This window comes from Rissa tridactyla, chromosome 6 (assembly GCF_028500815.1).
Source record: "Rissa tridactyla isolate bRisTri1 chromosome 6, bRisTri1.patW.cur.20221130, whole genome shotgun sequence".
Taxonomy (NCBI): domain Eukaryota; kingdom Metazoa; phylum Chordata; class Aves; order Charadriiformes; family Laridae; genus Rissa; species Rissa tridactyla.
The window spans coordinates 11977206-11996311 of NC_071471.1; the positions used below are offsets into that span (position 1 = coordinate 11977206).

Below are 19106 nucleotides of genomic sequence, written 5' to 3' on the forward strand. Positions count from 1 at the left end.
TTTTGGGCTGTTGTAGGCTTTTGCCGGCAGGCGGGGGGGCGTTGAGTGTTTTGGTGTTGCGCGTGGGGTGTTGCGGCAGGCGGGTGGGTGTGTGGGGCTGGAGGGCGCGGGGCGTGTGGGAGTGGTGTGTAAGTATTTTGGGGGGCTGTGTTGGGGCAGGTGCGGGTGTAGTTGCGGCAGGCGGGCGGGTGTGTGGGGCTGCGGGCCATGTGGCAGGGGTGTGGAGGTTTTCTGGAGTGTTGCGCGTGGCATGTTGGGTGCTGTAGGCTTTTGGGGGCGGGCGGAGGGGTGTTGAGCGTTTTGGTGTTGCGGGTGGGGGGTTGTGTCGGGGGGGCAGGTGCGTGTGTGGTTGCGGCAGGCGGGTGGGTGTGTGGGGCTGCAGGGCACGTGGGAGGCTTGTGGAGGTTTTTTGGGTTGTTGGGTGCTGTAGGCTTTTGCCGGCAGGCGGGGGGGCGTTGAGTGTTTTGGTGTTGCGAGTGGGGTGTTGCGGCAGGCGGGTGGGTGTGCGGGGCTGCGGGGCGTGTAGCAGGGGTGTGGAGGTCTTTTGGGGTGTTGGGTGGTGTATGATTTTGGCGTCGGGCGGAGCGTCTGGCGAGCGTTGTGGTGTTGCGAGTGGGGTATTCTGGCAGGCGTCGGGGCAGGTGCGGGTGTTGTTGCGGGAGGAGGGAGGGTGTGTGGGGCTGTAGGGCGCGTGTGGTGCGTGAGTGTGGTGTAAGTATTTAGTGGTGTTGTGTGTGGGGTGTTGTGTTGTGGCAGGTGCGTGTGTTGTTGCGTGAGGCGGGTGCGTGTGTGTGTGTGTAGGGCAGGGTGCGTGTGGTGAGGGGTGTGTATTTTTTGCGGGGTGTTGCGTGTGGGGTGTTGTTTTGTGTGAGGTGTGTTGTGGGTAGGTGCGTGTGTTGCGTGTGTGTTTGTGTGTGTGTGTGTGGTGTGAGGCGTTGTTGTGTGCGTGGGGGTGTGCGTGAGTGCGGGAGGGCGGTGTGGGCGGTGGGTGTGGAGAGGGCTGTTGTGGGGCAGAGGGGTGCCTACGGCCATACCACCCTGAGAACGCCCGATCTCGTCTGATCTCGGAAGCTAAGCAGGGTCGGGCCCGGTTAGTACTTGGATGGGAGACCGCCCGGGAATACCGGGTGCTGTAGGCTTTTGGCGGAGGGGCGCTGCGCGTTTTGCTGTTGCGGCCGGCAGGGGGGCAGGTGCGGGTGTGGTTGCGGCAGGCGGGTGGGTGTGTGGGGCTGCGGGGCGCGTGGGAGGCTTGTGGAGGTTTTTTGGGCTGTTGTAGGCTTTTGCCGGCAGGCGGGGGGGCGTTGAGTGTTTTGGTGTTGCGCGTGGGGTGTTGCGGCAGGCGGGTGGGTGTGTGGGGCTGGAGGGCGCGGGGCGTGTGGGAGTGGTGTGTAAGTATTTTGGGGGGCTGTGTTGGGGCAGGTGCGGGTGTAGTTGCGGCAGGCGGGCGGGTGTGTGGGGCTGCGGGCCATGTGGCAGGGGTGTGGAGGTTTTCTGGAGTGTTGCGCGTGGCATGTTGGGTGCTGTAGGCTTTTGGGGGCGGGCGGAGGGGTGTTGAGCGTTTTGGTGTTGCGGGTGGGGGGTTGTGTCGGGGGGGCAGGTGCGTGTGTGGTTGCGGCAGGCGGGTGGGTGTGTGGGGCTGCAGGGCACGTGGGAGGCTTGTGGAGGTTTTTTGGGTTGTTGGGTGCTGTAGGCTTTTGCCGGCAGGCGGGGGGGCGTTGAGTGTTTTGGTGTTGCGAGTGGGGTGTTGCGGCAGGCGGGTGGGTGTGCGGGGCTGCGGGGCGTGTAGCAGGGGTGTGGAGGTCTTTTGGGGTGTTGGGTGGTGTATGATTTTGGCGTCGGGCGGAGCGTCTGGCGAGCGTTGTGGTGTTGCGAGTGGGGTATTCTGGCAGGCGTCGGGGCAGGTGCGGGTGTTGTTGCGGGAGGAGGGAGGGTGTGTGGGGCTGTAGGGCGCGTGTGGTGCGTGAGTGTGGTGTAAGTATTTAGTGGTGTTGTGTGTGGGGTGTTGTGTTGTGGCAGGTGCGTGTGTTGTTGCGTGAGGCGGGTGCGTGTGTGTGTGTGTAGGGCAGGGTGCGTGTGGTGAGGGGTGTGTATTTTTTGCGGGGTGTTGCGTGTGGGGTGTTGTTTTGTGTGAGGTGTGTTGTGGGTAGGTGCGTGTGTTGCGTGTGTGTTTGTGTGTGTGTGTGTGGTGTGAGGCGTTGTTGTGTGCGTGGGGGTGTGCGTGAGTGCGGGAGGGCGGTGTGGGCGGTGGGTGTGGAGAGGGCTGTTGTGGGGCAGAGGGGTGCCTACGGCCATACCACCCTGAGAACGCCCGATCTCGTCTGATCTCGGAAGCTAAGCAGGGTCGGGCCCGGTTAGTACTTGGATGGGAGACCGCCTGGGAATACCGGGTGCTGTAGGCTTTTGGCGGAGGGGCGCTGCGCGTTTTGCTGTTGCGGCCGGCAGGGGGGCAGGTGCGGGTGTGGTTGCGGCAGGCGGGTGGGTGTGTGGGGCTGCGGGGCGCGTGGGAGGCTTGTGGAGGTTTTTTGGGCTGTTGTAGGCTTTTGCCGGCAGGCGGGGGGGCGTTGAGTGTTTTGGTGTTGCGTGTGGGGTGTTGCGGCAGGCGGGTGGGTGTGTGGGGCTGGAGGGCGCGGGGCGTGTGGGAGTGGTGTGTAAGTATTTTGGGGGGCTGTGTTGGGGCAGGTGCGGGTGTAGTTGCGGCAGGCGGGCGGGTGTGTGGGGCTGCGGGCCATGTGGCAGGGGTGTGGAGGTTTTCTGGAGTGTTGCGCGTGGCATGTTGGGTGCTGTAGGCTTTTGGGGGTGGGCGGAGGGGTGTTGAGCGTTTTGGTGTTGCGGGTGGGGGGTTGTGTCGGGGGGGCAGGTGCGTGTGTGGTTGCGGCAGGCGGGTGGGTGTGTGGGGCTGCAGGGCACGTGGGAGGCTTGTGGAGGTTTTTTGGGTTGTTGGGTGCTGTAGGCTTTTGCCGGCAGGCGGGGGGGCGTTGAGTGTTTTGGTGTTGCGAGTGGGGTGTTGCGGCAGGCGGGTGGGTGTGCGGGGCTGCGGGGCGTGTAGCAGGGGTGTGGAGGTCTTTTGGGGTGTTGGGTGGTGTATGATTTTGGCGTCGGGCGGAGCGTCTGGCGAGCGTTGTGGTGTTGCGAGTGGGGTATTCTGGCAGGCGTCGGGGCAGGTGCGGGTGTTGTTGCGGGAGGAGGGAGGGTGTGTGGGGCTGTAGGGCGCGTGTGGTGCGTGAGTGTGGTGTAAGTATTTAGTGGTGTTGTGTGTGGGGTGTTGTGTTGTGGCAGGTGCGTGTGTTGTTGCGTGAGGCGGGTGCGTGTGTGTGTGTGTAGGGCAGGGTGCGTGTGGTGAGGGGTGTGTATTTTTTGCGGGGTGTTGCGTGTGGGGTGTTGTTTTGTGTGAGGTGTGTTGTGGGTAGGTGCGTGTGTTGCGTGTGTGTTTGTGTGTGTGTGTGTGGTGTGAGGCGTTGTTGTGTGCGTGGGGGTGTGCGTGAGTGCGGGAGGGCGGTGTGGGCGGTGGGTGTGGAGAGGGCTGTTGTGGGGCAGAGGGGTGCCTACGGCCATACCACCCTGAGAACGCCCGATCTCGTCTGATCTCGGAAGCTAAGCAGGGTCGGGCCCGGTTAGTACTTGGATGGGAGACCGCCCGGGAATACCGGGTGCTGTAGGCTTTTGGCGGAGGGGCGCTGCGCGTTTTGCTGTTGCGGCCGGCAGGGGGGCAGGTGCGGGTGTCGTTGCGGCAGGCGGGTGGGTGTGTGGGGCTGCGGGGCGCGTGGGAGGCTTGTGGAGGTTTTTTGGGCTGTTGTAGGCTTTTGCCGGCAGGCGGGGGGGCGTTGAGTGTTTTGGTGTTGCGCGTGGGGTGTTGCGGCAGGCGGGTGGGTGTGTGGGGCTGGAGGGCGCGGGGCGTGTGGGAGTGGTGTGTAAGTATTTTGGGGGGCTGTGTTGGGGCAGGTGCGGGTGTAGTTGCGGCAGGCGGGCGGGTGTGTGGGGCTGCGGGCCATGTGGCAGGGGTGTGGAGGTTTTCTGGAGTGTTGCGCGTGGCATGTTGGGTGCTGTAGGCTTTTGGGGGTGGGCGGAGGGGTGTTGAGCGTTTTGGTGTTGCGGGTGGGGGGTTGTGTCGGGGGGGCAGGTGCGTGTGTGGTTGCGGCAGGCGGGTGGGTGTGTGGGGCTGCAGGGCACGTGGGAGGCTTGTGGAGGTTTTTTGGGTTGTTGGGTGCTGTAGGCTTTTGCCGGCAGGCGGGGGGGCGTTGAGTGTTTTGGTGTTGCGAGTGGGGTGTTGCGGCAGGCGGGTGGGTGTGCGGGGCTGCGGGGCGTGTAGCAGGGGTGTGGAGGTCTTTTGGGGTGTTGGGTGGTGTATGATTTTGGCGTCGGGCGGAGCGTCTGGCGAGCGTTGTGGTGTTGCGAGTGGGGTATTCTGGCAGGCGTCGGGGCAGGTGCGGGTGTTGTTGCGGGAGGAGGGAGGGTGTGTGGGGCTGTAGGGCGCGTGTGGTGCGTGAGTGTGGTGTAAGTATTTAGTGGTGTTGTGTGTGGGGTGTTGTGTTGTGGCAGGTGCGTGTGTTGTTGCGTGAGGCGGGTGCGTGTGTGTGTGTGTAGGGCAGGGTGCGTGTGGTGAGGGGTGTGTATTTTTTGCGGGGTGTTGCGTGTGGGGTGTTGTTTTGTGTGAGGTGTGTTGTGGGTAGGTGCGTGTGTTGCGTGTGTGTTTGTGTGTGTGTGTGTGGTGTGAGGCGTTGTTGTGTGCGTGGGGGTGTGCGTGAGTGCGGGAGGGCGGTGTGGGCGGTGGGTGTGGAGAGGGCTGTTGTGGGGCAGAGGGGTGCCTACGGCCATACCACCCTGAGAACGCCCGATCTCGTCTGATCTCGGAAGCTAAGCAGGGTCGGGCCCGGTTAGTACTTGGATGGGAGACCGCCTGGGAATACCGGGTGCTGTAGGCTTTTGGCGGAGGGGCGCTGCGCGTTTTGCTGTTGCGGCCGGCAGGGGGGCAGGTGCGGGTGTCGTTGCGGCAGGCGGGTGGGTGTGTGGGGCTGCGGGGCGCGTGGGAGGCTTGTGGAGGTTTTTTGGGCTGTTGTAGGCTTTTGCCGGCAGGCGGGGGGGCGTTGAGTGTTTTGGTGTTGCGTGTGGGGTGTTGCGGCAGGCGGGTGGGTGTGTGGGGCTGGAGGGCGCGGGGCGTGTGGGAGTGGTGTGTAAGTATTTTGGGGGGCTGTGTTGGGGCAGGTGCGGGTGTAGTTGCGGCAGGCGGGCGGGTGTGTGGGGCTGCGGGCCATGTGGCAGGGGTGTGGAGGTTTTCTGGAGTGTTGCGCGTGGCATGTTGGGTGCTGTAGGCTTTTGGGGGTGGGCGGAGGGGTGTTGAGCGTTTTGGTGTTGCGGGTGGGGGGTTGTGTCGGGGGGGCAGGTGCGTGTGTGGTTGCGGCAGGCGGGTGGGTGTGTGGGGCTGCAGGGCACGTGGGAGGCTTGTGGAGGTTTTTTGGGTTGTTGGGTGCTGTAGGCTTTTGCCGGCAGGCGGGGGGGCGTTGAGTGTTTTGGTGTTGCGAGTGGGGTGTTGCGGCAGGCGGGTGGGTGTGCGGGGCTGCGGGGCGTGTAGCAGGGGTGTGGAGGTCTTTTGGGGTGTTGGGTGGTGTATGATTTTGGCGTCGGGCGGAGCGTCTGGCGAGCGTTGTGGTGTTGCGAGTGGGGTATTCTGGCAGGCGTCGGGGCAGGTGCGGGTGTTGTTGCGGGAGGAGGGAGGGTGTGTGGGGCTGTAGGGCGCGTGTGGTGCGTGAGTGTGGTGTAAGTATTTAGTGGTGTTGTGTGTGGGGTGTTGTGTTGTGGCAGGTGCGTGTGTTGTTGCGTGAGGCGGGTGCGTGTGTGTGTGTGTAGGGCAGGGTGCGTGTGGTGAGGGGTGTGTATTTTTTGCGGGGTGTTGCGTGTGGGGTGTTGTTTTGTGTGAGGTGTGTTGTGGGTAGGTGCGTGTGTTGCGTGTGTGTTTGTGTGTGTGTGTGTGGTGTGAGGCGTTGTTGTGTGCGTGAGTGCGGGAGGGCGGTGTGGGCGGTGGGTGTGGAGAGGGCTGTTGTGGGGCAGAGGGGTGCCTATGGCCATACCACCCTGAGAACGCCCAATCTCGTCTGATCTCGGAAGCTAAGCATGGTTGGGCCCGGTTAGTACTTGGATGGGAGACCGCCCGGGAATACCGGGTGCTGTAGGCTTTTGGCGGAGGGGCGCTGCGCGTTTTGCTGTTGCGGCCGGCAGGGGGGCAGGTGCGGGTGTGGTTGCGGCAGGCGGGTGGGTGTGTGGGGCTGCGGGGCGCGTGGGAGGCTTGTGGAGGTTTTTTGGGCTGTTGTAGGCTTTTGCCGGCAGGCGGGGGGGCGTTGAGTGTTTTGGTGTTGCGCGTGGGGTGTTGCGGCAGGCGGGTGGGTGTGTGGGGCTGGAGGGCGCGGGGCGTGTGGGAGTGGTGTGTAAGTATTTTGGGGGGCTGTGTTGGGGCAGGTGCGGGTGTAGTTGCGGCAGGCGGGCGGGTGTGTGGGGCTGCGGGCCATGTGGCAGGGGTGTGGAGGTTTTCTGGAGTGTTGCGCGTGGCATGTTGGGTGCTGTAGGCTTTTGGGGGCGGGCGGAGGGGTGTTGAGCGTTTTGGTGTTGCGGGTGGGGGGTTGTGTCGGGGGGGCAGGTGCGTGTGTGGTTGCGGCAGGCGGGTGGGTGTGTGGGGCTGCAGGGCACGTGGGAGGCTTGTGGAGGTTTTTTGGGTTGTTGGGTGCTGTAGGCTTTTGCCGGCAGGCGGGGGGGCGTTGAGTGTTTTGGTGTTGCGAGTGGGGTGTTGCGGCAGGCGGGTGGGTGTGCGGGGCTGCGGGGCGTGTAGCAGGGGTGTGGAGGTCTTTTGGGGTGTTGGGTGGTGTATGATTTTGGCGTCGGGCGGAGCGTCTGGCGAGCGTTGTGGTGTTGCGAGTGGGGTATTCTGGCAGGCGTCGGGGCAGGTGCGGGTGTTGTTGCGGGAGGAGGGAGGGTGTGTGGGGCTGTAGGGCGCGTGTGGTGCGTGAGTGTGGTGTAAGTATTTAGTGGTGTTGTGTGTGGGGTGTTGTGTTGTGGCAGGTGCGTGTGTTGTTGCGTGAGGCGGGTGCGTGTGTGTGTGTGTAGGGCAGGGTGCGTGTGGTGAGGGGTGTGTATTTTTTGCGGGGTGTTGCGTGTGGGGTGTTGTTTTGTGTGAGGTGTGTTGTGGGTAGGTGCGTGTGTTGCGTGTGTGTTTGTGTGTGTGTGTGTGGTGTGAGGCGTTGTTGTGTGCGTGAGTGCGGGAGGGCGGTGTGGGCGGTGGGTGTGGAGAGGGCTGTTGTGGGGCAGAGGGGTGCCTATGGCCATACCACCCTGAGAACGCCCGATCTCGTCTGATCTCGGAAGCTAAGCAGGGTCGGGCCCGGTTAGTACTTGGATGGGAGACCGCCTGGGAATACCGGGTGCTGTAGGCTTTTGCCGGCGGGCGGAGGGGCGCTGCGCGTTTTGCTGTTGCGGCCGGCAGGGGGGCAGGTGCGGGTGTCGTTGCGGCAGGCGGGTGGGTGTGTGGGGCTGCGGGGCGCGTGGGAGGCTTGTGGAGGTTTTTTGGGCTGTTGTAGGCTTTTGCCGGCAGGCGGGGGGGCGTTGAGTGTTTTGGTGTTGCGCGTGGGGTGTTGCGGCAGGCGGGTGGGTGTGTGGGGCTGGAGGGCGCGGGGCGTGTGGGAGTGGTGTGTAAGTATTTTGGGGGGCTGTGTTGGGGCAGGTGCGGGTGTAGTTGCGGCAGGCGGGCGGGTGTGTGGGGCTGCGGGCCATGTGGCAGGGGTGTGGAGGTTTTCTGGAGTGTTGCGCGTGGCATGTTGGGTGCTGTAGGCTTTTGGGGGCGGGCGGAGGGGTGTTGAGCGTTTTGGTGTTGCGGGTGGGGGGTTGTGTCGGGGGGGCAGGTGCGTGTGTGGTTGCGGCAGGCGGGTGGGTGTGTGGGGCTGCAGGGCACGTGGGAGGCTTGTGGAGGTTTTTTGGGTTGTTGGGTGCTGTAGGCTTTTGCCGGCAGGCGGGGGGGCGTTGAGTGTTTTGGTGTTGCGAGTGGGGTGTTGCGGCAGGCGGGTGGGTGTGCGGGGCTGCGGGGCGTGTAGCAGGGGTGTGGAGGTCTTTTGGGGTGTTGGGTGGTGTATGATTTTGGCGTCGGGCGGAGCGTCTGGCGAGCGTTGTGGTGTTGCGAGTGGGGTATTCTGGCAGGCGTCGGGGCAGGTGCGGGTGTTGTTGCGGGAGGAGGGAGGGTGTGTGGGGCTGTAGGGCGCGTGTGGTGCGTGAGTGTGGTGTAAGTATTTAGTGGTGTTGTGTGTGGGGTGTTGTGTTGTGGCAGGTGCGTGTGTTGTTGCGTGAGGCGGGTGCGTGTGTGTGTGTGTAGGGCAGGGTGCGTGTGGTGAGGGGTGTGTATTTTTTGCGGGGTGTTGCGTGTGGGGTGTTGTTTTGTGTGAGGTGTGTTGTGGGTAGGTGCGTGTGTTGCGTGTGTGTTTGTGTGTGTGTGTGTGGTGTGAGGCGTTGTTGTGTGCGTGGGGGTGTGCGTGAGTGCGGGAGGGCGGTGTGGGCGGTGGGTGTGGAGAGGGCTGTTGTGGGGCAGAGGGGTGCCTACGGCCATACCACCCTGAGAACGCCCGATCTCGTCTGATCTCGGAAGCTAAGCAGGGTCGGGCCCGGTTAGTACTTGGATGGGAGACCACCCGGGAATACCGGGTGCTGTAGGCTTTTGCCGGCGGGCGGAGGGGCGCTGCGCGTTTTGCTGTTGCGGCCGGCAGGGGGGCAGGTGCGGGTGTGGTTGCGGCAGGCGGGTGGGTGTGTGGGGCTGCGGGGCGCGTGGGAGGCTTGTGGAGGTTTTTTGGGCTGTTGTAGGCTTTTGCCGGCAGGCGGGGGGGCGTTGAGTGTTTTGGTGTTGCGCGTGGGGTGTTGCGGCAGGCGGGTGGGTGTGTGGGGCTGGAGGGCGCGGGGCGTGTGGGAGTGGTGTGTAAGTATTTTGGGGGGCTGTGTTGGGGCAGGTGCGGGTGTAGTTGCGGCAGGCGGGCGGGTGTGTGGGGCTGCGGGCCATGTGGCAGGGGTGTGGAGGTTTTCTGGAGTGTTGCGCGTGGCATGTTGGGTGCTGTAGGCTTTTGGGGGCGGGCGGAGGGGTGTTGAGCGTTTTGGTGTTGCGGGTGGGGGGTTGTGTCGGGGGGGCAGGTGCGTGTGTGGTTGCGGCAGGCGGGTGGGTGTGTGGGGCTGCAGGGCACGTGGGAGGCTTGTGGAGGTTTTTTGGGTTGTTGGGTGCTGTAGGCTTTTGCCGGCAGGCGGGGGGGCGTTGAGTGTTTTGGTGTTGCGAGTGGGGTGTTGCGGCAGGCGGGTGGGTGTGCGGGGCTGCGGGGCGTGTAGCAGGGGTGTGGAGGTCTTTTGGGGTGTTGGGTGGTGTATGATTTTGGCGTCGGGCGGAGCGTCTGGCGAGCGTTGTGGTGTTGCGAGTGGGGTATTCTGGCAGGCGTCGGGGCAGGTGCGGGTGTTGTTGCGGGAGGAGGGAGGGTGTGTGGGGCTGTAGGGCGCGTGTGGTGCGTGAGTGTGGTGTAAGTATTTAGTGGTGTTGTGTGTGGGGTGTTGTGTTGTGGCAGGTGCGTGTGTTGTTGCGTGAGGCGGGTGCGTGTGTGTGTGTGTAGGGCAGGGTGCGTGTGGTGAGGGGTGTGTATTTTTTGCGGGGTGTTGCGTGTGGGGTGTTGTTTTGTGTGAGGTGTGTTGTGGGTAGGTGCGTGTGTTGCGTGTGTGTTTGTGTGTGTGTGTGTGGTGTGAGGCGTTGTTGTGTGCGTGGGGGTGTGCGTGAGTGCGGGAGGGCGGTGTGGGCGGTGGGTGTGGAGAGGGCTGTTGTGGGGCAGAGGGGTGCCTACGGCCATACCACCCTGAGAACGCCCGATCTCGTCTGATCTCGGAAGCTAAGCAGGGTCGGGCCCGGTTAGTACTTGGATGGGAGACCGCCTGGGAATACCGGGTGCTGTAGGCTTTTGCCGGCGGGCGGAGGGGCGCTGCGCGTTTTGCTGTTGCGGCCGGCAGGGGGGCAGGTGCGGGTGTCGTTGCGGCAGGCGGGTGGGTGTGTGGGGCTGCGGGGCGCGTGGGAGGCTTGTGGAGGTTTTTTGGGCTGTTGTAGGCTTTTGCCGGCAGGCGGGGGGGCGTTGAGTGTTTTGGTGTTGCGCGTGGGGTGTTGCGGCAGGCGGGTGGGTGTGTGGGGCTGGAGGGCGCGGGGCGTGTGGGAGTGGTGTGTAAGTATTTTGGGGGGCTGTGTTGGGGCAGGTGCGGGTGTAGTTGCGGCAGGCGGGCGGGTGTGTGGGGCTGCGGGCCATGTGGCAGGGGTGTGGAGGTTTTCTGGAGTGTTGCGCGTGGCATGTTGGGTGCTGTAGGCTTTTGGGAGCGCGCGGAGGGGTGTTGAGCGTTTTGGTGTTGCGGGTGGGGGGTTGTGTCGGGGGGGCAGGTGCGTGTGTGGTTGCGGCAGGCGGGTGGGTGTGTGGGGCTGCAGGGCACGTGGGAGGCTTGTGGAGGTTTTTTGGGTTGTTGGGTGCTGTAGGCTTTTGCCGGCAGGCGGGGGGGCGTTGAGTGTTTTGGTGTTGCGAGTGGGGTGTTGCGGCAGGCGGGTGGGTGTGCGGGGCTGCGGGGCGTGTAGCAGGGGTGTGGAGGTCTTTTGGGGTGTTGGGTGGTGTATGATTTTGGCGTCGGGCGGAGCGTCTGGCGAGCGTTGTGGTGTTGCGAGTGGGGTATTCTGGCAGGCGTCGGGGCAGGTGCGGGTGTTGTTGCGGGAGGAGGGAGGGTGTGTGGGGCTGTAGGGCGCGTGTGGTGCGTGAGTGTGGTGTAAGTATTTAGTGGTGTTGTGTGTGGGGTGTTGTGTTGTGGCAGGTGCGTGTGTTGTTGCGTGAGGCGGGTGCGTGTGTGTGTGTGTAGGGCAGGGTGCGTGTGGTGAGGGGTGTGTATTTTTTGCGGGGTGTTGCGTGTGGGGTGTTGTTTTGTGTGAGGTGTGTTGTGGGTAGGTGCGTGTGTTGCGTGTGTGTTTGTGTGTGTGTGTGTGGTGTGAGGCGTTGTTGTGTGCGTGAGTGCGGGAGGGCGGTGTGGGCGGTGGGTGTGGAGAGGGCTGTTGTGGGGCAGAGGGGTGCCTACGGCCATACCACCCTGAGAGCGCCTGATCTCGTCTGATCTCGGAAGCTAAGCAGGGTCGGGCCCGGTTAGTACTTGGATGGGAGACCGCCTGGGAATACCGGGTGCTGTAGGCTTTTGCCGGCGGGCGGAGGGGCGCTGCGCGTTTTGCTGTTGCGGCCGGCAGGGGGGCAGGTGCGGGTGTCGTTGCGGCAGGCGGGTGGGTGTGTGGGGCTGCGGGGCGCGTGGGAGGCTTGTGGAGGTTTTTTGGGCTGTTGTAGGCTTTTGCCGGCAGGCGGGGGGGCGTTGAGTGTTTTGGTGTTGCGCGTGGGGTGTTGCGGCAGGCGGGTGGGTGTGTGGGGCTGGAGGGCGCGGGGCGTGTGGGAGTGGTGTGTAAGTATTTTGGGGGGCTGTGTTGGGGCAGGTGCGGGTGTAGTTGCGGCAGGCGGGCGGGTGTGTGGGGCTGCGGGCCATGTGGCAGGGGTGTGGAGGTTTTCTGGAGTGTTGCGCGTGGCATGTTGGGTGCTGTAGGCTTTTGGGGGCGGGCGGAGGGGTGTTGAGCGTTTTGGTGTTGCGGGTGGGGGGTTGTGTCGGGGGGGCAGGTGCGTGTGTGGTTGCGGCAGGCGGGTGGGTGTGTGGGGCTGCAGGGCACGTGGGAGGCTTGTGGAGGTTTTTTGGGTTGTTGGGTGCTGTAGGCTTTTGCCGGCAGGCGGGGGGGCGTTGAGTGTTTTGGTGTTGCGAGTGGGGTGTTGCGGCAGGCGGGTGGGTGTGCGGGGCTGCGGGGCGTGTAGCAGGGGTGTGGAGGTCTTTTGGGGTGTTGGGTGGTGTATGATTTTGGCGTCGGGCGGAGCGTCTGGCGAGCGTTGTGGTGTTGCGAGTGGGGTATTCTGGCAGGCGTCGGGGCAGGTGCGGGTGTTGTTGCGGGAGGAGGGAGGGTGTGTGGGGCTGTAGGGCGCGTGTGGTGCGTGAGTGTGGTGTAAGTATTTAGTGGTGTTGTGTGTGGGGTGTTGTGTTGTGGCAGGTGCGTGTGTTGTTGCGTGAGGCGGGTGCGTGTGTGTGTGTGTAGGGCAGGGTGCGTGTGGTGAGGGGTGTGTATTTTTTGCGGGGTGTTGCGTGTGGGGTGTTGTTTTGTGTGAGGTGTGTTGTGGGTAGGTGCGTGTGTTGCGTGTGTGTTTGTGTGTGTGTGTGTGGTGTGAGGCGTTGTTGTGTGCGTGGGGGTGTGCGTGAGTGCGGGAGGGCGGTGTGGGCGGTGGGTGTGGAGAGGGCTGTTGTGGGGCAGAGGGGTGCCTACGGCCATACCACCCTGAGAACGCCCGATCTCGTCTGATCTCGGAAGCTAAGCAGGGTCGGGCCCGGTTAGTACTTGGATGGGAGACCGCCTGGGAATACCGGGTGCTGTAGGCTTTTGGCGGAGGGGCGCTGCGCGTTTTGCTGTTGCGGCCGGCAGGGGGGCAGGTGCGGGTGTCGTTGCGGCAGGCGGGTGGGTGTGTGGGGCTGCGGGGCGCGTGGGAGGCTTGTGGAGGTTTTTTGGGCTGTTGTAGGCTTTTGCCGGCAGGCGGGGGGGCGTTGAGTGTTTTGGTGTTGCGTGTGGGGTGTTGCGGCAGGCGGGTGGGTGTGTGGGGCTGGAGGGCGCGGGGCGTGTGGGAGTGGTGTGTAAGTATTTTGGGGGGCTGTGTTGGGGCAGGTGCGGGTGTAGTTGCGGCAGGCGGGCGGGTGTGTGGGGCTGCGGGCCATGTGGCAGGGGTGTGGAGGTTTTCTGGAGTGTTGCGCGTGGCATGTTGGGTGCTGTAGGCTTTTGGGGGTGGGCGGAGGGGTGTTGAGCGTTTTGGTGTTGCGGGTGGGGGGTTGTGTCGGGGGGGCAGGTGCGTGTGTGGTTGCGGCAGGCGGGTGGGTGTGTGGGGCTGCAGGGCACGTGGGAGGCTTGTGGAGGTTTTTTGGGTTGTTGGGTGCTGTAGGCTTTTGCCGGCAGGCGGGGGGGCGTTGAGTGTTTTGGTGTTGCGAGTGGGGTGTTGCGGCAGGCGGGTGGGTGTGCGGGGCTGCGGGGCGTGTAGCAGGGGTGTGGAGGTCTTTTGGGGTGTTGGGTGGTGTATGATTTTGGCGTCGGGCGGAGCGTCTGGCGAGCGTTGTGGTGTTGCGAGTGGGGTATTCTGGCAGGCGTCGGGGCAGGTGCGGGTGTTGTTGCGGGAGGAGGGAGGGTGTGTGGGGCTGTAGGGCGCGTGTGGTGCGTGAGTGTGGTGTAAGTATTTAGTGGTGTTGTGTGTGGGGTGTTGTGTTGTGGCAGGTGCGTGTGTTGTTGCGTGAGGCGGGTGCGTGTGTGTGTGTGTAGGGCAGGGTGCGTGTGGTGAGGGGTGTGTATTTTTTGCGGGGTGTTGCGTGTGGGGTGTTGTTTTGTGTGAGGTGTGTTGTGGGTAGGTGCGTGTGTTGCGTGTGTGTTTGTGTGTGTGTGTGTGGTGTGAGGCGTTGTTGTGTGCGTGAGTGCGGGAGGGCGGTGTGGGCGGTGGGTGTGGAGAGGGCTGTTGTGGGGCAGAGGGGTGCCTACGGCCATACCACCCTGAGAGCGCCTGATCTCGTCTGATCTCGGAAGCTAAGCAGGGTCGGGCCCGGTTAGTACTTGGATGGGAGACCGCCCGGGAATACCGGGTGCTGTAGGCTTTTGCCGGCGGGCGGAGGGGCGCTGCGCGTTTTGCTGTTGCGGCCGGCAGGGGGGCAGGTGCGGGTGTGGTTGCGGCAGGCGGGTGGGTGTGTGGGGCTGCGGGGCGCGTGGGAGGCTTGTGGAGGTTTTTTGGGCTGTTGTAGGCTTTTGCCGGCAGGCGGGGGGGCGTTGAGTGTTTTGGTGTTGCGCGTGGGGTGTTGCGGCAGGCGGGTGGGTGTGTGGGGCTGGAGGGCGCGGGGCGTGTGGGAGTGGTGTGTAAGTATTTTGGGGGGCTGTGTTGGGGCAGGTGCGGGTGTAGTTGCGGCAGGCGGGCGGGTGTGTGGGGCTGCGGGCCATGTGGCAGGGGTGTGGAGGTTTTCTGGAGTGTTGCGCGTGGCATGTTGGGTGCTGTAGGCTTTTGGGGGCGGGCGGAGGGGTGTTGAGCGTTTTGGTGTTGCGGGTGGGGGGTTGTGTCGGGGGGGCAGGTGCGTGTGTGGTTGCGGCAGGCGGGTGGGTGTGTGGGGCTGCAGGGCACGTGGGAGGCTTGTGGAGGTTTTTTGGGTTGTTGGGTGCTGTAGGCTTTTGCCGGCAGGCGGGGGGGCGTTGAGTGTTTTGGTGTTGCGAGTGGGGTGTTGCGGCAGGCGGGTGGGTGTGCGGGGCTGCGGGGCGTGTAGCAGGGGTGTGGAGGTCTTTTGGGGTGTTGGGTGGTGTATGATTTTGGCGTCGGGCGGAGCGTCTGGCGAGCGTTGTGGTGTTGCGAGTGGGGTATTCTGGCAGGCGTCGGGGCAGGTGCGGGTGTTGTTGCGGGAGGAGGGAGGGTGTGTGGGGCTGTAGGGCGCGTGTGGTGCGTGAGTGTGGTGTAAGTATTTAGTGGTGTTGTGTGTGGGGTGTTGTGTTGTGGCAGGTGCGTGTGTTGTTGCGTGAGGCGGGTGCGTGTGTGTGTGTGTAGGGCAGGGTGCGTGTGGTGAGGGGTGTGTATTTTTTGCGGGGTGTTGCGTGTGGGGTGTTGTTTTGTGTGAGGTGTGTTGTGGGTAGGTGCGTGTGTTGCGTGTGTGTTTGTGTGTGTGTGTGTGGTGTGAGGCGTTGTTGTGTGCGTGGGGGTGTGCGTGAGTGCGGGAGGGCGGTGTGGGCGGTGGGTGTGGAGAGGGCTGTTGTGGGGCAGAGGGGTGCCTACGGCCATACCACCCTGAGAACGCCCGATCTCGTCTGATCTCGGAAGCTAAGCAGGGTCGGGCCCGGTTAGTACTTGGATGGGAGACCGCCTGGGAATACCGGGTGCTGTAGGCTTTTGCCGGCGGGCGGAGGGGCGCTGCGCGTTTTGCTGTTGCGGCCGGCAGGGGGGCAGGTGCGGGTGTCGTTGCGGCAGGCGGGTGGGTGTGTGGGGCTGCGGGGCGCGTGGGAGGCTTGTGGAGGTTTTTTGGGCTGTTGTAGGCTTTTGCCGGCAGGCGGGGGGGCGTTGAGTGTTTTGGTGTTGCGCGTGGGGTGTTGCGGCAGGCGGGTGGGTGTGTGGGGCTGGAGGGCGCGGGGCGTGTGGGAGTGGTGTGTAAGTATTTTGGGGGGCTGTGTTGGGGCAGGTGCGGGTGTAGTTGCGGCAGGCGGGCGGGTGTGTGGGGCTGCGGGCCATGTGGCAGGGGTGTGGAGGTTTTCTGGAGTGTTGCGCGTGGCATGTTGGGTGCTGTAGGCTTTTGGGAGCGCGCGGAGGGGTGTTGAGCGTTTTGGTGTTGCGGGTGGGGGGTTGTGTCGGGGGGGCAGGTGCGTGTGTGGTTGCGGCAGGCGGGTGGGTGTGTGGGGCTGCAGGGCACGTGGGAGGCTTGTGGAGGTTTTTTGGGTTGTTGGGTGCTGTAGGCTTTTGCCGGCAGGCGGGGGGGCGTTGAGTGTTTTGGTGTTGCGAGTGGGGTGTTGCGGCAGGCGGGTGGGTGTGCGGGGCTGCGGGGCGTGTAGCAGGGGTGTGGAGGTCTTTTGGGGTGTTGGGTGGTGTATGATTTTGGCGTCGGGCGGAGCGTCTGGCGAGCGTTGTGGTGTTGCGAGTGGGGTATTCTGGCAGGCGTCGGGGCAGGTGCGGGTGTTGTTGCGGGAGGAGGGAGGGTGTGTGGGGCTGTAGGGCGCGTGTGGTGCGTGAGTGTGGTGTAAGTATTTAGTGGTGTTGTGTGTGGGGTGTTGTGTTGTGGCAGGTGCGTGTGTTGTTGCGTGAGGCGGGTGCGTGTGTGTGTGTGTAGGGCAGGGTGCGTGTGGTGAGGGGTGTGTATTTTTTGCGGGGTGTTGCGTGTGGGGTGTTGTTTTGTGTGAGGTGTGTTGTGGGTAGGTGCGTGTGTTGCGTGTGTGTTTGTGTGTGTGTGTGTGGTGTGAGGCGTTGTTGTGTGCGTGAGTGCGGGAGGGCGGTGTGGGCGGTGGGTGTGGAGAGGGCTGTTGTGGGGCAGAGGGGTGCCTACGGCCATACCACCCTGAGAGCGCCTGATCTCGTCTGATCTCGGAAGCTAAGCAGGGTCGGGCCCGGTTAGTACTTGGATGGGAGACCGCCCGGGAATACCGGGTGCTGTAGGCTTTTGCCGGCGGGCGGAGGGGCGCTGCGCGTTTTGCTGTTGCGGCCGGCAGGGGGGCAGGTGCGGGTGTGGTTGCGGCAGGCGGGTGGGTGTGTGGGGCTGCGGGGCGCGTGGGAGGCTTGTGGAGGTTTTTTGGGCTGTTGTAGGCTTTTGCCGGCAGGCGGGGGGGCGTTGAGTGTTTTGGTGTTGCGCGTGGGGTGTTGCGGCAGGCGGGTGGGTGTGTGGGGCTGGAGGGCGCGGGGCGTGTGGGAGTGGTGTGTAAGTATTTTGGGGGGCTGTGTTGGGGCAGGTGCGGGTGTAGTTGCGGCAGGCGGGCGGGTGTGTGGGGCTGCGGGCCATGTGGCAGGGGTGTGGAGGTTTTCTGGAGTGTTGCGCGTGGCATGTTGGGTGCTGTAGGCTTTTGGGGGCGGGCGGAGGGGTGTTGAGCGTTTTGGTGTTGCGGGTGGGGGGTTGTGTCGGGGGGGCAGGTGCGTGTGTGGTTGCGGCAGGCGGGTGGGTGTGTGGGGCTGCAGGGCACGTGGGAGGCTTGTGGAGGTTTTTTGGGTTGTTGGGTGCTGTAGGCTTTTGCCGGCAGGCGGGGGGGCGTTGAGTGTTTTGGTGTTGCGAGTGGGGTGTTGCGGCAGGCGGGTGGGTGTGCGGGGCTGCGGGGCGTGTAGCAGGGGTGTGGAGGTCTTTTGGGGTGTTGGGTGGTGTATGATTTTGGCGTCGGGCGGAGCGTCTGGCGAGCGTTGTGGTGTTGCGAGTGGGGTATTCTGGCAGGCGTCGGGGCAGGTGCGGGTGTTGTTGCGGGAGGAGGGAGGGTGTGTGGGGCTGTAGGGCGCGTGTGGTGCGTGAGTGTGGTGTAAGTATTTAGTGGTGTTGTGTGTGGGGTGTTGTGTTGTGGCAGGTGCGTGTGTTGTTGCGTGAGGCGGGTGCGTGTGTGTGTGTGTAGGGCAGGGTGCGTGTGGTGAGGGGTGTGTATTTTTTGCGGGGTGTTGCGTGTGGGGTGTTGTTTTGTGTGAGGTGTGTTGTGGGTAGGTGCGTGTGTTGCGTGTGTGTTTGTGTGTGTGTGTGTGGTGTGAGGCGTTGTTGTGTGCGTGGGGGTGTGCGTGAGTGCGGGAGGGCGGTGTGGGCGGTGGGTGTGGAGAGGGCTGTTGTGGGGCAGAGGGGTGCCTACGGCCATACCACCCTGAGAACGCCCGATCTCGTCTGATCTCGGAAGCTAAGCAGGGTCGGGCCCGGTTAGTACTTGGATGGGAGACCGCCCGGGAATACCGGGTGCTGTAGGCTTTTGGCGGAGGGGCGCTGCGCGTTTTGCTGTTGCGGCCGGCAGGGGGGCAGGTGCGGGTGTGGTTGCGGCAGGCGGGTGGGTGTGTGGGGCTGCGGGGCGCGTGGGAGGCTTGTGGAGGTTTTTTGGGCTGTTGTAGGCTTTTGCCGGCAGGCGGGGGGGCGTTGAGTGTTTTGGTGTTGCGCGTGGGGTGTTGCGGCAGGCGGGTGGGTGTGTGGGGCTGGAGGGCGCGGGGCGTGTGGGAGTGGTGTGTAAGTATTTTGGGGGGCTGTGTTGGGGCAGGTGCGGGTGTAGTTGCGGCAGGCGGGCGGGTGTGTGGGGCTGCGGGCCATGTGGCAGGGGTGTGGAGGTTTTCTGGAGTGTTGCGCGTGGCATGTTGGGTGCTGTAGGCTTTTGGGGGCGGGCGGAGGGGTGTTGAGCGTTTTGGTGTTGCGGGTGGGGGGTTGTGTCGGGGGGGCAGGTGCGTGTGTGGTTGCGGCAGGCGGGTGGGTGTGTGGGGCTGCAGGGCACGTGGGAGGCTTGTGGAGGTTTTTTGGGTTGTTGGGTGCTGTAGGCTTTTGCCGGCAGGCGGGGGGGCGTTGAGTGTTTTGGTGTTGCGAGTGGGGTGTTGCGGCAGGCGGGTGGGTGTGCGGGGCTGCGGGGCGTGTAGCAGGGGTGTGGAGGTCTTTTGGGGTGTTGGGTGGTGTATGATTTTGGCGTCGGGCGGAGCGTCTGGCGAGCGTTGTGGTGTTGCGAGTGGGGTATTCTGGCAGGCGTCGGGGCAGGTGCGGGTGTTGTTGCGGGAGGAGGGAGGGTGTGTGGGGCTGTAGGGCGCGTGTGGTGCGTGAGTGTGGTGTAAGTATTTAGTGGTGTTGTGTGTGGGGTGTTGTGTTGTGGCAGGTGCGTGTGTTGTTGCGTGAGGCGGGTGCGTGTGTGTGTGTGTAGGGCAGGGTGCGTGTGGTGAGGGGTGTGTATTTTTTGCGGGGTGTTGCGTGTGGGGTGTTGTTTTGTGTGAGGTGTGTTGTGGGTAGGTGCGTGTGTTGCGTGTGTGTTTGTGTGTGTGTGTGTGGTGTGAGGCGTTGTTGTGTGCGTGGGGGTGTGCGTGAGTGCGGGAGGGCGGTGTGGGCGGTGGGTGTGGAGAGGGCTGTTGTGGGGCAGAGGGGTGCCTACGGCCATACCACCCTGAGAACGCCCGATCTCGTCTGATCTCGGAAGCTAAGCAGGGTCGGGCCCGGTTAGTACTTGGATGGGAGACCGCCTGGGAATACCGGGTGCTGTAGGCTTTTGGCGGAGGGGCGCTGCGCGTTTTGCTGTTGCGGCCGGCAGGGGGGCAGGTGCGGGTGTGGTTGCGGCAGGCGGGTGGGTGTGTGGGGCTGCGGGGCGCGTGGGAGGCTTGTGGAGGTTTTTTGGGCTGTTGTAGGCTTTTGCCGGCAGGCGGGGGGGCGTTGAGTGTTTTGGTGTTGCGTGTGGGGTGTTGCGGCAGGCGGGTGGGTGTGTGGGGCTGGAGGGCGCGGGGCGTGTGGGAGTGGTGTGTAAGTATTTTGGGGGGCTGTGTTGGGGCAGGTGCGGGTGTAGTTGCGGCAGGCGGGCGGGTGTGTGGGGCTGCGGGCCATGTGGCAGG

General features: G+C 64.3%; 15 non-coding genes across 15 annotated transcripts; all 15 read left to right on the forward strand.

Annotated features, from left to right (window-relative positions):
- Positions 1-1020: 1020 nt before the first annotated feature.
- Positions 1021-1139, forward strand: LOC128912037 (5S ribosomal RNA). Its single transcript, XR_008467369.1, has one exon. It is a non-coding gene; the product is annotated as a 5S ribosomal RNA (ribosomal RNA).
- A 1141-nt stretch (positions 1140-2280) lies between these two features.
- LOC128912220 (5S ribosomal RNA) lies at positions 2281-2399 on the forward strand. Its single transcript, XR_008467543.1, has one exon. It is a non-coding gene; the product is annotated as a 5S ribosomal RNA (ribosomal RNA).
- A 1141-nt stretch (positions 2400-3540) lies between these two features.
- On the forward strand, positions 3541-3659 carry LOC128912038 (5S ribosomal RNA). Its single transcript, XR_008467370.1, has one exon. It is a non-coding gene; the product is annotated as a 5S ribosomal RNA (ribosomal RNA).
- A 1141-nt stretch (positions 3660-4800) lies between these two features.
- On the forward strand, positions 4801-4919 carry LOC128912221 (5S ribosomal RNA). The gene has a single exon (XR_008467544.1). It is a non-coding gene; the product is annotated as a 5S ribosomal RNA (ribosomal RNA).
- A 1129-nt stretch (positions 4920-6048) lies between these two features.
- Positions 6049-6167, forward strand: LOC128912177 (5S ribosomal RNA). Its single transcript, XR_008467508.1, has one exon. It is a non-coding gene; the product is annotated as a 5S ribosomal RNA (ribosomal RNA).
- Positions 6168-7296: 1129 nt separating this feature from the next.
- On the forward strand, positions 7297-7415 carry LOC128912059 (5S ribosomal RNA). Its single transcript, XR_008467391.1, has one exon. It is a non-coding gene; the product is annotated as a 5S ribosomal RNA (ribosomal RNA).
- Positions 7416-8563: 1148 nt separating this feature from the next.
- On the forward strand, positions 8564-8682 carry LOC128911986 (5S ribosomal RNA). Its single transcript, XR_008467317.1, has one exon. It is a non-coding gene; the product is annotated as a 5S ribosomal RNA (ribosomal RNA).
- Positions 8683-9830: 1148 nt separating this feature from the next.
- On the forward strand, positions 9831-9949 carry LOC128912222 (5S ribosomal RNA). Its single transcript, XR_008467545.1, has one exon. It is a non-coding gene; the product is annotated as a 5S ribosomal RNA (ribosomal RNA).
- Positions 9950-11085: 1136 nt separating this feature from the next.
- On the forward strand, positions 11086-11204 carry LOC128912062 (5S ribosomal RNA). The gene has a single exon (XR_008467394.1). It is a non-coding gene; the product is annotated as a 5S ribosomal RNA (ribosomal RNA).
- A 1148-nt stretch (positions 11205-12352) lies between these two features.
- Positions 12353-12471, forward strand: LOC128912223 (5S ribosomal RNA). The gene has a single exon (XR_008467546.1). It is a non-coding gene; the product is annotated as a 5S ribosomal RNA (ribosomal RNA).
- Positions 12472-13600: 1129 nt separating this feature from the next.
- Positions 13601-13719, forward strand: LOC128912091 (5S ribosomal RNA). Its single transcript, XR_008467422.1, has one exon. It is a non-coding gene; the product is annotated as a 5S ribosomal RNA (ribosomal RNA).
- A 1148-nt stretch (positions 13720-14867) lies between these two features.
- Positions 14868-14986, forward strand: LOC128912224 (5S ribosomal RNA). The gene has a single exon (XR_008467547.1). It is a non-coding gene; the product is annotated as a 5S ribosomal RNA (ribosomal RNA).
- A 1136-nt stretch (positions 14987-16122) lies between these two features.
- On the forward strand, positions 16123-16241 carry LOC128912092 (5S ribosomal RNA). Its single transcript, XR_008467423.1, has one exon. It is a non-coding gene; the product is annotated as a 5S ribosomal RNA (ribosomal RNA).
- Positions 16242-17389: 1148 nt separating this feature from the next.
- On the forward strand, positions 17390-17508 carry LOC128912039 (5S ribosomal RNA). The gene has a single exon (XR_008467371.1). It is a non-coding gene; the product is annotated as a 5S ribosomal RNA (ribosomal RNA).
- Positions 17509-18649: 1141 nt separating this feature from the next.
- Positions 18650-18768, forward strand: LOC128912225 (5S ribosomal RNA). Its single transcript, XR_008467548.1, has one exon. It is a non-coding gene; the product is annotated as a 5S ribosomal RNA (ribosomal RNA).
- Positions 18769-19106: the final 338 nt, after the last annotated feature.